Genomic DNA, 15,196 nt, shown 5'->3' with positions numbered 1-15,196 from the left:
GATCCGTAAAGTGGACCGCTTGCTGACAAGACTTTCCCTTATATGTAGTCTGAATATACCACGAGCCTATATGTACACTGGCTATGTTGCATTGCACGGTCTATGTGCTCAAAGTAAATCGGTTTTCCCATCGTAAGCACTTCGCTCGTGCAGCATAGAGTGAACCGAACTTGCTACATCGAAACAATGTATGATATAGATAAACCACCCCAGGTAAGGCTGTACACAGAAACGAAATCCGAGTACATTCTATTCCAAATAGTCATAAACAATAAATATATACGTTTCCATGACATGTCAGCTTTGTGGTATTTCATTTCCTTCTCTCTTTTTGTCCATCCTGTTTGCGTCCACAACCATAATGTGGGTGTCTGCTGTCTTTTTCCACTACGTGTTACACGTATGAAGCTAATTTTCCTTCAAATAAATAAAACGCAACCTAAATATTTGTAAGGTTCTTAACTTAAGGTATCGAACAAAATTCCCGTTCTTTTCTGTCAGATATCATCGTATCGTATCTCAACACTCAAAATCTATGGTAAGTTCGCAACCTGATAAACACACAATCACATTAACATTAAATTAATGTCTTTTTTCTAGCTGCTACTCGTATATCTAACTGGAACCATACACAACTAGAACTCTTAGATAAACGATTACATCCCACTGTGTTATAAATTATTACCTGAACGATATCGGTCGACACACTCATATATTCCTTGATTAATGGAATTCACAACCTAATTACACAATGAATTCGTGGATTTCATTTCTTGTCTTAACTACATTACTTGTAACTAGCAATTCGTTGGTATAGACATAGTAAAACCAGTTCTTAGCATGTATTTTGCACATAATTTAAGAGATATAAAATAATTCTCACAATTCGTATCAGAGCAATGCATGAAATTCCTACAATACATGATTTCTATTACACACGAGCTACTAAATCCGGGCACATTCATATCAATGAAACATTGTATGGCATTCTTACAGTACATGAATCATGTACCATTCAACATCAATGAATGCACGATTAATTTCTGAACTGAAGGAAAACTGAAGTAAGAATTTAAAATAAAAATGTTCAACAAATACTTGCAAACTTACACCAATGAGGATATTGTATATGATTAAGACGCTATATTGTGCTTTCCAGAGACTCACTCCTCCCGTCTTCTACGAAGCCGAATCTCTCTTTCCGTGTCTTCGACATTTCCAGACCTCATCCCTTGGACAATTTTAACAAGGATAGTACTTTTTACTGGTCACTGAGCCAACTTCCCCTACCACAGAAAACATGGACTGTCGAATTTTGGGAAGTAACCCCTCGTTTAGCTTAGCCAATCTGAACTATGTTTCTTAACCAGTAAACTTTTTAGCACTCGCAATGATGTCGCCTTTGTTAATAACCATTCTGAAAAATATAATGTTATAACACCTATTTCAAATAACCCAGGATTTCCAAAACATTTTCTCAGGCTTGTCCCAACTTTGTCATTTCCACCACTTCACACTACGTTAACATATCTGTCGGACGGTTATTCTAGCAGGTCCTGATTAAAATCTACTCATGTCCCTCCAACATGAGAGGTTAACCATCGCAAGCTATCAATTTATGGTGAGCTTAGCCCTTACGTCAATCTTAATAGTTGCTTGTCACTCTGACCACGACAGAATGTACTGCTAAAATATTTACAGAAGTTTTCAGCATGATACCTTTTAATAAATATTTTTGTTGTTGAAATGTTTGTGTAGCATATTTTCGGCATGGAAAAAATATGAACCCTATCAACAATTCTCAGACACGATAACGATTCTCTTAGTAGTGATCGTTATATATCACCGGGCATTGTCAACATCACATCAACTATATCCGTGACTCTCGTATGCGATGACCGCTCCGGTGGCCTAGTCGTTAGAGCGTCCGCCTCAGATGCGGGAGGTTGTAGGTTCGATCACCGGCCGAGTCATACCAAAGACTTACAAAATGGTACTAACAGCTGCCTAGTTTCCCGCTCAGCATTAAGAGGTTAGTGTTAGGACTGGTCAGCCTTGTGTCAGGATAACGTGACTGGGTGAGGCATCATGCTACATGTCTGTGGCATGATGCCCCAGTGCTAGACATCACTATAAACTGCCACACTGCAGACATCGTAACGATATGACTGAAAAATTGTTAAAGCTACGTTAAAAATCCAAATCTCACACACACACACACACACACACACACACACGCACGCACGCACGCACACATGCGATGCCGTCGATCTTGTGAAATTCAAACAGGCTTAACAAGGATATATCCTCTACAGCCTCATTCCTGAAAGCTCCTCCTGGTCATTTGATTGTACCAGTGCCTGTTAGTTGTGTATACTAAAGATGTCATAATCCATCGTTGTCACGGATACATTTCTGACTGACTGATCAAAACGGACATTCATTGGATATTTCTGGTAAAGAATTAAGCGCTAGTTTGTTTGTACGCCATGAAATGGTACAGGCCTTAGGCCATGATACAGTCTTGGACCGATAATTTTTTTTATGCTTTAGTTGTATTTTAATTAGACTCATCGCCATAAAGTTTAATGTCGGACATCACCAGGCACAGTAACGTGCTCATTAGTGAAATCGAAACGCTTATCGCAAACAGATATGATGTCATCGATAATCTCGGGTCGCGTGACAGTCAGAAGCAAATTAGCCGAGTGATAAACCAGCGACGACGTCATCGCGTATGCAATTTATTTACATAAATGTATGCAGAAATCGGCAGATCTCAGTGCAGGGATCTGCAATATGAATTTTTGCGTAGATGCGTCATATTCCGTCGAAGTCCCAGTCATTTCTTTACAATGATGTTAGCCTGCTAAGAGGTATCATTGGTTGCATCATCAGGGAGTCTCTGCCCGAAAAGAAAATACCCCCCCCCCAACAAAAACAATTAGTTTCGAAGAGATCGTTTCACTATTCCATGGAACACCAGTACCCTCCCTCCCCCAGTTTGTTATGTTTGCTTTGTGTGATAGCCTCAAGATTCTCTAAACGATTGTATAGTTTATTGTCGTTGATGTGGTCAATAACAAAACCCTTACTGATCAAGCTGTTTAAACACTCGTTAACAAATCTATGAAAAAGATACTTTGTTCCCCCTGTACAGATCATGTGGTAACCGATATTAATGACAAAGATGATCGGTTTTTGCAGTGGACAGTGCCTAATCATACCAAAGCGATTTTCCCCATAATTATAAGCGTTGGGATGTCTTCTGAATTCGTCTTGCTCCATTTATATATATATATAATCATTTCTCTAAATTAATAAATTCATACTACTAAGAAAAAATACGATTACCATTGTTTTCTAATCATGGGATATCTCGATAAAAAATCTGTGATTTTCGTATTGAGGTAATCTTTAGCATCCTTTATTGGACTATTAGTAATCTCGTTACTAGTGGCCTCATTTTTTTTTTGTGTGTGATCATAGAACCATTTCAAAGTTGTGCATCTTTGGCCACCACAAGGAACACAAAATTCAGACTCACCTCTTACACCAAACATCAACACTTTGCAATTAGTTTTTGCTCGTGACGTCATTGTATAGTAATATATGGTGTTCTTTAATTCAAAGATATATCTACCGTAACTATACAATGACCGAAGGGAGCACTTTATCCTATGAGAAGTTAGCGAGATTAGCTAATTTGCAATTATGCAATCGTATCGGTGAGGCTAAGGAGGAGTTAAGGGACGGTGAAGCAGCTCACGTTTGGTCAACTTTTTGGATTGATCAAGACGATATCGCAATCGATGCTACAATGAACGACCAGAGAACAAGGACGATCATTGATTTACTTGATGAATGAAGATACATTTTTAGAAACAAATTATTGTTGACGTCGTCAGTGATGGCGACGATGACACAATATGGATTATCCGTGATAAACGCGACCCTGTTCGGGAATCACAACACCGTCAGCATGTTGTCACGTTAGGTAAAATTTCATATTATGAAAGATCATAACCTGTGACAGCCATTGTTTAAGCGATATATCTGTTAAATGAACCTAATATTGATGATTATTGAACAATCTGGACTGCATGCAGGTCCAACGATCATATTATTCTGCATTGTGTAACCCAAAGAATCACATAACATTTCATGTACGCGCCATGAGGAAATGGTCTGACAGATCTGCGATGCAAATAACAATAAACAAATGGGCCGAAGGTGTCAGAGAGAATGTTGCTAGAATAAAAGATATTGCTGAGTTAGAAAAAAGCTAAAATTCCCGATATAAGTAAGGACAATAATCAATGAGATGTTTTACACCCCCAAGTATCAAACGAGAGGCACACGAGAGCAATAATTAACCACAATGTTCACCATGGAACATGAGCATATCAAAATCTCCACCCAGACAAAATGTTAGATTTTACTACTGTGATATTTTTGAGTGTTTTTATAATATCAGTAAAACATATCCAGTGTTGGTCTGGCTGTTTCAAAGTGAACCAGATGACGAATCGTTCTCGCCAGGGCTCATACCCGCATATTTGATCAATTCGTGTTACCATCTGGTGAAATTTATCGTACGGACTCTCTTTATGAGCAAATGACGAGTGTTGAACTAAAATACACAAATGATTCAGACCTAGCAAATGAATTACTGAATAACTGGTTTACTATCTCACCTGTCGTTGCTCACTTTGGAGGCACAAAAATGCATGGCAACCAACACCTGAGAATTTTTTGAAGATGTACAACATTCGTGTGTTGAATATGGACATGGAAGTCTCTGGAATGCTAAATATAATTCCAGGAACCTTATCTCGATTAATATGGTTGCATGTTATCACGGAAGCTTTCTTGGTGAATGTGAGTCTTATTTGAGAGATTCGGGTAACATGCACGTGAAATGTCTCGAGTTGCGATTAATGGATATGCCAAGACTGATTCATTCAAATTTGCTCATAACGTTCATCTGGTCATTCCTGCCTGGTTTGGTCATCATTTTAATGAACCAAAGCCGGAGATAAATCTCATGGACAATTGTACAAAGAATAAACGCGGTTGGTCTCCAGTGGTGCTTTTGAGTTATATGCATGATACAAAGAAATTGTTATCTTGGACACTGAGTGAAGCAGTAATTTCGTATAGACCACAATACAAATTTTGGTTGCCGAATCAAAGAAGCAATGACAATAAGGAAATATCGTTAGCAAAAGACAGGCCAAAAAATCAATGATAAATGTACACATGGAATCTAGTTTGACAATAAGCGTCGTTGTACAAGATTAATCAAAGGCGAGGCAGAACTCGACTTTATAATTGCTGATACGGTAAATAAACGTGTATTAGAGGTCAGGGAGTGTGCAATCTTGCCAAATGGAACTAAATGGGGTACTATTATCAGCTACTATGATGGTGATTCGTCGCAGTTTGCTCATTTGAGATCTTCAATGCTCGCTTACACATCAGTAAATCTGCTATCGATGATTAATTGATTTCCTAAAGATGCTGTTCGATTCGCTACAGATTCATTTTATATCAACGAGTCAAACATAGGCCTTCTAGGTGAACTTATAATAAGTGTACACAAAGCTCCATGAGGGCACTAGTGAGTAAAAAAAAATGCGCTAATATGTAATTATTCTGAGTCTGCAGATTATGAACCTATTCCTCAGTACAGTATTATAAAATAGACAATTGTCACAACCGACTTCATCACTATCAGTTCATAATCCCGTGTCATGGCATAAAACGTTTCATCTTATTGGTCCTAGTGGTTCTGGTAAAAAAAAAAAAACATGCATTACGATCCTCAAATCCCCCACCGACATGATAGTGCTAACCCCAACTTACTGACTTGCCAGGGAGATGAAAGAGAGGTGTGAAGTCTCATACTTATCCCAGTTTCTGTCAATGGCACGGTAATGCGCGGACTCAAGAAAAAATGGTTGAGAAACATATTGCTAAGATCATCATCTGGGATGAAATATGTACAGTATCTAAAGAGACTAAAAAAATGTTTCTTGATTGGCTATCAACAAAATCAATGGCGGTTATCATGTGCGGCGATCATGGTCAACCTCCCGCATTCACAGGAGAATTGCCACAGGACTGGTTGAAAGAATAAGTCAATGCTTACGAGGAAATGTTAGAGGAACACAGGGTCACCGATGAGTCACTGAAGAAGCTAAAAGCTGGGATGACACTTAAATTTAACAAGATTCAATGTGAGGTGATACGCAGTGAGATTCCAGAAACGCTGATCAACAATTTCTGGAATTTGTGGCACTTAATGGTCTGATAGTTGTATCCAGGAAAATAGTTCGTGATTCACTTTAAAGTAGATTATTCTCACTTTATAAGGAGAAATTTCCATAGATAATAATCCCATTATGTTATCGCCCAGCATATACTTGTAGACTGATAAACTCATCCTTAATGGTATTGTTGTCCTGCTGATGCTGTTGAAAAAACTTTAGCACAGCCATTATGCTGGTCTCTAGGATATTCAATAACAATTCATTCATCGCAGGGACTAAAACTCTCAGATACCGATGCTTGGATTGTCGATGATCATGTCGAATGGTCAAATTTAGGGTATCTGGCAGTATCGAGAGTTACAAGAATGTCTCAGTTCCACAGAATGGTTTATACTGTGGAAGATAATCAACCTCAGAAAATTAATGAGACTACGGTACGGAACCAATTAGCTGGTTATTAGCGAAATGAACAAAAAAGTAAAAAGAAAAATAAACGTGAGTTTGATCTTGATGTTGAATTCATAATGGAGTTGAAACAACAAAACAATCACTGCGTGATTTTATGCTTTCATGGCAATATTCTCCTAATGACCCACGACAATTTATCATGGACAGAATCATCAGTGGTTTGGGCCATGCATGCATAAATGTGATGTTGACCCGTCTTGAATGTAACAGATGTAGGGGCGCTAGTGCCTTGATTTCTAGTGAATCCATGTTGGTGGTAATTGTGTATCTTCTGGAATTACTTGTAATGGTTCACGGACAAATCCATGCTGCGGAGCCCTGGAATCTAGTCTGTAGATTGCAGGCCTACCTGTACATGTAACCACACTGGAAATTTTATGTATGGTTACACTCAAAATAGGATCAGTTGCTCTTTTCTAACCACCTTCAAGCTCACCAGGTTCATATAAATACCTGACCATCACCTTACTGAGTAATGTTGTGCGGAGCAGTGCTGCTTAACCTGTATTTCTTTGCAATTGCATTGATGGGTTTCATAGAAATTCCTCACGTGACTTCATTATTTAACGCGGCTATTACGCTTGGTAGTTTTGCGACCAATTCACGAGATCTAGTTTTTGTGGAAAGTTTCTGAGAATACTGATATTCAAATAATCACTCAGAAAGTATTCAATTAAGTTGTTAAACGATTGCCTGATTGCGACGTACTACAGTATGTCCACGTCCAATTTTAACGCTATTTTGTTGCATCTGTGATGATACGCACCAAGAAATTCTTTGCCAGGATCAACCTATATCAATCGGGGCCATCGCAAAGATCCAAGTTGATTAATTCGTACAAAATTGGCTGCAACTTCAGTTGCTATTTTAGTTGATAATGGTTCCGCTTCTTTGTACCTACTCGCTATGTCCACTACCATCAACACGTATTTATATGTGCTGAGCCAGTTGCAATAGTGTCAGGGGGTAAAACAAAATATCTGTCTAATGAACTTCGTTGGGAGTATTAACATCAAGCCATCCGTATTAAATTGTTGTAGGCGGTGGTAGAAAATATACCCTATTGCTTGTCGGGCCAGCCAATTTGTGGCAACATCAGGCCCAACATCGGCTGAATCAGTGAGTTTGCTAATCGCTGCTCTGCCGTTCCAGTTTCCTCTTGGACTATAATGAATCGATTCCATTATTATAATTATCGGACAATTAATTAACCAGCTGTGAGGCTAGACCCCCACTGCTAGTTTACCACTCATCGCCAATCTTATCAACCTGTTGGCATGTGACTCACTTATATTTTTATTTTTTATAGACTTAGCGTGTGAAACAATTTGACGTCTGCGATATGTCATTACTGATCTTGATTTTTGTATGCGACATCATGAGCATGACATGCTTGATCAATCGCTTTCTTTCACTGGCAATTCGCCAACTTTTTATTGATTTCTTTCGTGGAGTCCAATAACATGTTGGGTTCCAGGGCCACAATAATTATATCCTGAAAGATGTTTCTCATCAGGATACTTAGCCCATGGAATTCCTGGGAATTTTCTGAATGTCGCAGCGATATCACCACCTCTTGACATCTCATGAGACAACACACATTTGTAGTTTTTAACCAGCTTTTCACACACATACCTATAAGTACTTGACGATTCTTTGTCGTTATTGTTTTTAATCCACTGGTATCAGTGACTTTTTTTAATTGAACACAACACAAACTCATATACTTATCATATTTGTACAACATGAATGTGATTTACTTCTCAGTAACGTGAGAGCAGGAGCCAGTCAAGCATCATCCGGCATTGCCCAACTCTATTCGTACCAGTATCATTGGCCCATCTGGGTTTTGTAAACTTTTTTTGTCTCTTAACCTGATAATGAGATGGCTCAAGTGGGACAAACTTTATTTAGTGACATCATATGTGGATGACCAACGATGCCATAATGTTCTTTAGGAGTTCAATGAAAATGCAAAAGGTTTGGAAAACAACAACGGTGATGTCATTTAATTTATCACTGACATCATTGATGCATCGCCAGTCGATGATCTTGACGGTAGTATTAATAATCTATTGAAGTACAATGATGTTATGCTCGACAAACAAACAAATCCAGCCAGAATATTCTCTCATGGTCTATTCAGCCCACCTGCTCAAACTATATTCAGACACGCCCATGGACGTACTGCGCTGGATTTTTGTTCCAGTGACCTTAGTTTGACCAAATATTTTGAAAATTTGCGAATAGCTCATTGCACATTATCCAGTTCCTAAAAAGTACAGTAAGTCTGATTTAATGTATAATTCTCAAATCTAGCTCGATTATCAGGGTAAAGATTGTCAACGTTTGTCTTATTAGTTTCTATTTGTTTGCATTGTCATAAAAATTATGTGTGACTTCTGTGAACTACTCTGTCTATTCGAAACCCAAAGAATATACAATGTTTGGCAAATCTTGTATATTCTCCAAGACTTTTTCTACTAAAAAGATGCAACACTTGTTTAAACAGTGTCGAAACACCACTTAAGTTCATTCTGGGATAGTCATGGGTGAGATGTTTGATGGAACTGATTAATTTACAGAGTTCTGACCAGACTGGGCTACAATAAAAAATTAATCTGTCCATTTTGTTATTTGTCTCGTTCTTGAACCACAATAATAGACACACAAAGAGATATCCATCACAAGATAGTTACACGACAAATCCACGAGTGCTCAAGTCACATGACCAAAACAACGAAACAAAAAGTCTCATATTATTAGTCGCTTGATAATGATAGAATAGCTGACTGTAAGTGAAGTTTCTCCACCCTTTAATTCTAAATGGCGACTGTCTGTAAGGTTATATTATTTCACGTGGAGTTAGAAATTGCCAAACATCGGATGTATAGATGGCCTAAAGTCATGTTCAACCGAATTTAACTCAAGAGCCGCGAGCAATACAGTCCATTAAAACGGTCAATATGCTCATAGTTGTGTTAGACAGATCAGTGTGCAACAGTTTCAATATTTTATTACTAGGTAAGATTAAATACAAAACGAACAACATGCCATCAGGGGTTTGAGGACCGACTGAAATATCTGGATGAGCTATTTCATGTACAAGAGGGTAGAGGTAAGTTAAATATTCATATTCCAAAACTTTAACTTGTCAAGGTTGCTTTTATATATATGTGTTTCAAAAAACAAACTATCTGATGCAGTTGAAGCATTTGCCTTTTAATACTAAACTGAGTTGTAGTTGGCTGTTTTCACTGTTTAATTATTTCTTGCCATGATGAGAACACTGGAGTTTGATCATGATAGTTAAGCATCTATAATTTCTTTATTGTTATTTTTGTAGACATTCCCTCTTTTTATTTATTGTACATTTCAAACTTGTAAAATTCAAGTCTTTTAAACAGTATTAATTCATGTTCGATGGTCATGAGCTCATTGGAAATAACGTAAAACCCAACAACAAAGTAAATGCACTGGAATTAAATTAAAACCCAACAACAAAGTAAATGCACTGGAATTAAATTGGTAATTTATCAGTTGTGTTATCAACTTGATTGGTAGATTTGATTTCTTTCTCTGAAAGACTGTTCATTATAAGATAAATTTCCATTTGTACTGGAAACATTTAAATAGCTAACAGCTGTACCAAAGTCATAGATATCCACTCTCGGTGATTTTTTGATTGAATTTGTAAAGCTTTATTATTTTAAGTTTCTCCAAAATAACCTTTTCCTTCGTTTCCTTCTCTCGTCTTCAATTTTTTATGCTGTCAGATTTTTTTGAAACTTTGATACATTTGCTGTCTCTATTTATTCTCCTGATTGCATTTTTATCAACTTGCATTCATTTTATTCATTGATGAATTAAAATAAATTCCTTATGGTTCATTAAATAAATACACTGCTTTACTTTATTCCACGTTCTGATTCCGTAAATTACTACTTTACATGCTTTCAATACTGTTCCACATACTGATTTCGTAAGTTACTATTTCATAATGCTTTAATACTTTGCTACATATTAACTTCTGCTTGAAAGCCTTTACGACAAATCCCATTAATATTGCATCACACTTACTAACAAAACTGTCTGCTCCTGTTGCCTAGTGGTCTGAGTGTCTGTTTCAGATGCAGGAGGTCATGGGTTCGAATCCCAGCCAAGTCATACCAAAGACTTATAAAAATGGTACTAGCAGCTGCCTTGCTAGGTGCTCAGAATTAAGAAGTTAGTGTTAGGACTGGTCAGTCTGGTGTCATTATAATGTGACTGAGTGAGACTTGATGTTACATATGTCTGCAGCATGATGTCCCAGTGAAAATTGTTCAAGATATGTTAAAAATCCAAATCACACACATGCAAAACCAAAGGAACAAATACACCGGCAGCTATTACAGCAAAACATAATCTTTGCTTGATTACTCTTAATTTACCAAGTTATAAAGATCATTTTCTTCTTGTTTTTAATTTTTTGAGGGGTGGCAGTCCTTTTTTTCCCAAAAATTGGGTAACAATTTATCGGATAGTAAAAAGTGTACCATTAGGTTGCCTAATGTGAACAGCCAAAATGAAAATTGAAAACTTAGGTCTACAACATTGTCAATATCCATTTTTTGACAGTGGGCCAATGGTGAAACCACATATTTCAAATGAATAATGTTGGCTACTGTCAGAGCAGAGGAAACTATGCTTTGTGAATTGTGCTGGTTATTTATTGGCAAAGTCATTTAACTATTTAAGTGGGATTTTATCATTGTATGGTGTGATAATCACTTAAAGCCCAATTGAAAATGGAACAAGTGGTTTTCCAATTTCTCACATACGTATTTGTTGGTGGACCTACTGACATCTTAAACAGCTTCTTCTGAAACATGCTGTTTGCAACTTTAAGAACAAATTTAAATGTTGCATGGTAGGTAATTGTTGCCGTTTAATCTGACATTTGCTTTTATGCGTTTATTACCTGAAAGTTAAAGCATTTCCAAGATTGGATAGTATGTATAAATCATCTTGTGATGCGGAACTTTGCTGTAGTTCTTTATCGATGTTCTTGACTTATGTTTGATACAAATGTTTTTGTTTCATCATGTTTAAATGTAGAAAGAACTTTGCTTTTATATCCAGAGAACTATATTCCTTAAACATTTACACCACTACATAACAAATAATATATTCTTTTCAGATAGTTGTATAATTTCTTTCACCTAGTCTTTGCAGTATGTTGTGGTGATTAGACCATTTTTGTTCATTCTTTAAACGTAAAGCTTTGACCATTCTGAATTCTTGTGAATGGTGTCTGCTATCAATCAGTGTTTGTGAATTAACCTTGTTTTCATATTCTTTCTGCTGCTTCATCCATTTGTAAGGAAATTAGTAAAATTAATTCAATATAAATTGGAATGTGGATTAACCACAAGTCATATATGAAAGCTACTTTAAATAATGAAACCTAATTCTAAAATTAATTGGGTAAAATAATAAACAATGGACATAAGGCAATATTCTCAATGGAAAATTGTTAAAAATTTAACTGAATTTAAACAGAAACAAGGCAAATGCAAGGCCTGTCAAATTAAAAATAGAAAAAGGTGGACAAAAGAATACCATTGGATCTTGCAAATAAAAATAATAGAAATTAAAGAAAGGTACTATAAGAATGAAAATTTTAGAATAAGTACAAGACATTGGGCAGTGAGGCAAAAGTTAATGTCACACATGGCTTCAACATTCCATCTATTGATAATACTTAGCCGTCATCCAAAAAACAGATAAAAGAACACAATGCTGCAGCTGCATTGTTTCTCTTCTTTCTCTTTCTCTAATGACATTTGTTTCTCTTTCCTCTTTCTCCAACTGCATTTGTCTCTTTCCTCTTTCTGAAGCTGTAGCATTTTTAGCTCTATTTCCATCTTGTCTTTTAATTTCAATTCCATTAGTTTTGTCAGATACAGACTTACTAAACCTAAAGTACTTTTATCCCCACAAATCTTTTCTACCAGATAATGGACCATACAATTTTATTTCTGAAACCTTCGCCTAAGAAAGAACATATTGTCTGGCAAGCTTGAGTAATTCATCATTACCTTTTCTGGGTAGGATTTAAAATAAAGTTCTCTACTTTGATGACATTGTGAAAGCTTGTGGGTTTCACTATTAATTTTTCAAATATGTAAATAATAATTGGCACTCAGAAAATTCCAAACCAAAGTGAATTTAAATTTCAAAAATAAAGTTTTCTTAAATCTTTTAGAGAAATTCTTATCCCATACATAAGCCCCAAATTTTCTGTTATGACTCTATGGCCCTAAACTTAGCAACAGAAAAGTGTGAAAAATCAATAAATTTCTACACATAATTTATAAGAATACAAAGTGAAAATTTAAAAACAAATGCAATGTACAGTAATGCAAATTAAATCCCAAACTGTCCTAAAAGGTTTTTCAAAAGTCCAAATGTTTAAAGTTTCAACTGAATTCCAATGGCGGACCAATTAAATCCCAATATTGAATGTGTTGATGTTGTTGTTGTTGTTGAGTTTAATTATAGTGGCGTGCGCACAATTGTGAATGTGCCACTTTTTTCTGACTGCACCGCAGCCTGCTAGTTGTTCCTGGGGAAGGGAATGGTGCCACCTCCCCATGGCTTTTATCGGTTCAAGGAACCCTGATAGTTTGGCCTCAATCTGTGGGTCCATAAAGGTCCCTTACAGTTGAATGGTTGACTGTCATTAGTGGGAAGGAGAGCTTGGGAACGGTCCTGGTTGCTTCACATCGCTGGTTTCTTGTTGCATTTGCCTGGTGTTTCTTGGGGTTTCTTTTAGTTTTTTTTTAAATGTTCTAAAAAGGGTGTGTGTGTTCTATGCTGTTTATAGAGGTTGTTAGTAGAAATCATGTATGAAGAGAGATTTTCAAGGTTATTATGGTATTCCTAGTCGAGGTGTTTAGGGTGTGCTTCCTACGTTATGTTATTTATAAGTAAGTAGATATTGCCTCTTTAAGTTATTTATTTATTAATGTTTTTAGAGATTGAATGTTATTTATACTTTATTTAGCAAGAGACTGGAGTCCTAGCCGATTACAAGGTTCGTTAAGGACATGTAGGACTGGAGTCCTAGCTGATTACTCGGTTCGTTAAGGACATCTAGGACATCTGATTTTGCGGTTTCCTTAGTGTTTGATAGGTGCTTCGTAAGTGAATTATTTATTAATGTTTTTATAAAATTGAATGATATGTTATGGGTTTTTATGTGGTGGCTTCTAAATTTATTTAGCTAGTTAGTGGGTCTTTTGGTTTTGTGGGGATAGTAATTATATTTGTTCCTAAGTCCTGCTGAGTCTATGAATTTATTTATATTTTTATATGCTGATTGTTTATTTTTTATTAGAGTCCAATAGTAACTTTGGGTATGTGTGTGGTGATCCAATCTCTTTTTGGTTTTTGATAAATATTTTCCTAGCAGGTTGATATTTTGGGCATATATTGAATATGTGGTGTAGATCTTTGGTGGTGTGGTAGTTAAAGCAGTTAATGGTTGCTGGTTTGGGTCCTATAAACCTTCCAAAACTGCTTGCTAGTTTAGTTTTTCCAGTTATTATCCTGTTTATGGTTTTCTGTTCTAAATAGGTACCCTTAGGTATATGTATGTTCCTATCTACGTTTTTTGGGGTTTCATGGTGCTTTTTACCTTTTGTGGAGGAGTTCCAAAAATCTTGACATCTTTGGTCTATATATGTTTGTGCGAAGCTTAGTGCTTCTGTAGAGCTATAGTTAAGATAGATAGAGTTTTGATCTCCTAGTTTGGTTTGTGCAGCTTTGTCTGCTGTTTCATTGCCAGAGATTCCAATGTGCAACAGTATCCACATGAGCTGACTAATTGATGTGCTGTGGTGATATCGTCAATTAACTGATGTGCCTAAAGTCTCGAATATGCAAACTTGCCAGTGTCCTGTAGTATGGTGATATGCTAACAGTCTTTTGATGTATCACAATAATATAATCCAAAAATGTTTTTGTCTTAAATCACTGTAATTCATAATGTGTGTGTGTGTGTGTGTGAGATTTGGATTTTTAATTCAGCTTTAACAATTTTTCTGTCATCTCACTATGATGTCTGCAGTGAGGCAGTTTATAGTGATATCTAGCACTGGGGCATCATGCTGCAGACATGTAGCATCATGTTCCATCCAGTCACATTATCCTAACACTAGGCTGACCAGTTCTAATGCTAACCTCTTAATGCAGCTGCTAGTACCATTTTTATTAGTCTCTAGTATGAGTCGACCGAGTCTTGAACCCGCAACGTTCCACATAGGAGGTGTACGTTCTAACCACTTAGGCCACTGGAGCGGTTGATAATTAATGTTCCAGTCCAAGAATATTATAGATGAGCACTTTGTAATTCCAGTGAACAATAATTTGAATAAATAATTCTACCCAAATTAAAATACTGAACA

The sequence above is a fragment of the Sinohyriopsis cumingii genome, chromosome 17 (genome assembly GCF_028554795.1).
Source record: "Sinohyriopsis cumingii isolate HCF-2022 chromosome 17, ASM2855479v2, whole genome shotgun sequence".
Taxonomy (NCBI): domain Eukaryota; kingdom Metazoa; phylum Mollusca; class Bivalvia; order Unionida; family Unionidae; genus Sinohyriopsis; species Sinohyriopsis cumingii.
The sequence above is the reverse complement of the archived record's forward strand: the minus strand, read 5'-3'. Positions refer to the sequence as shown.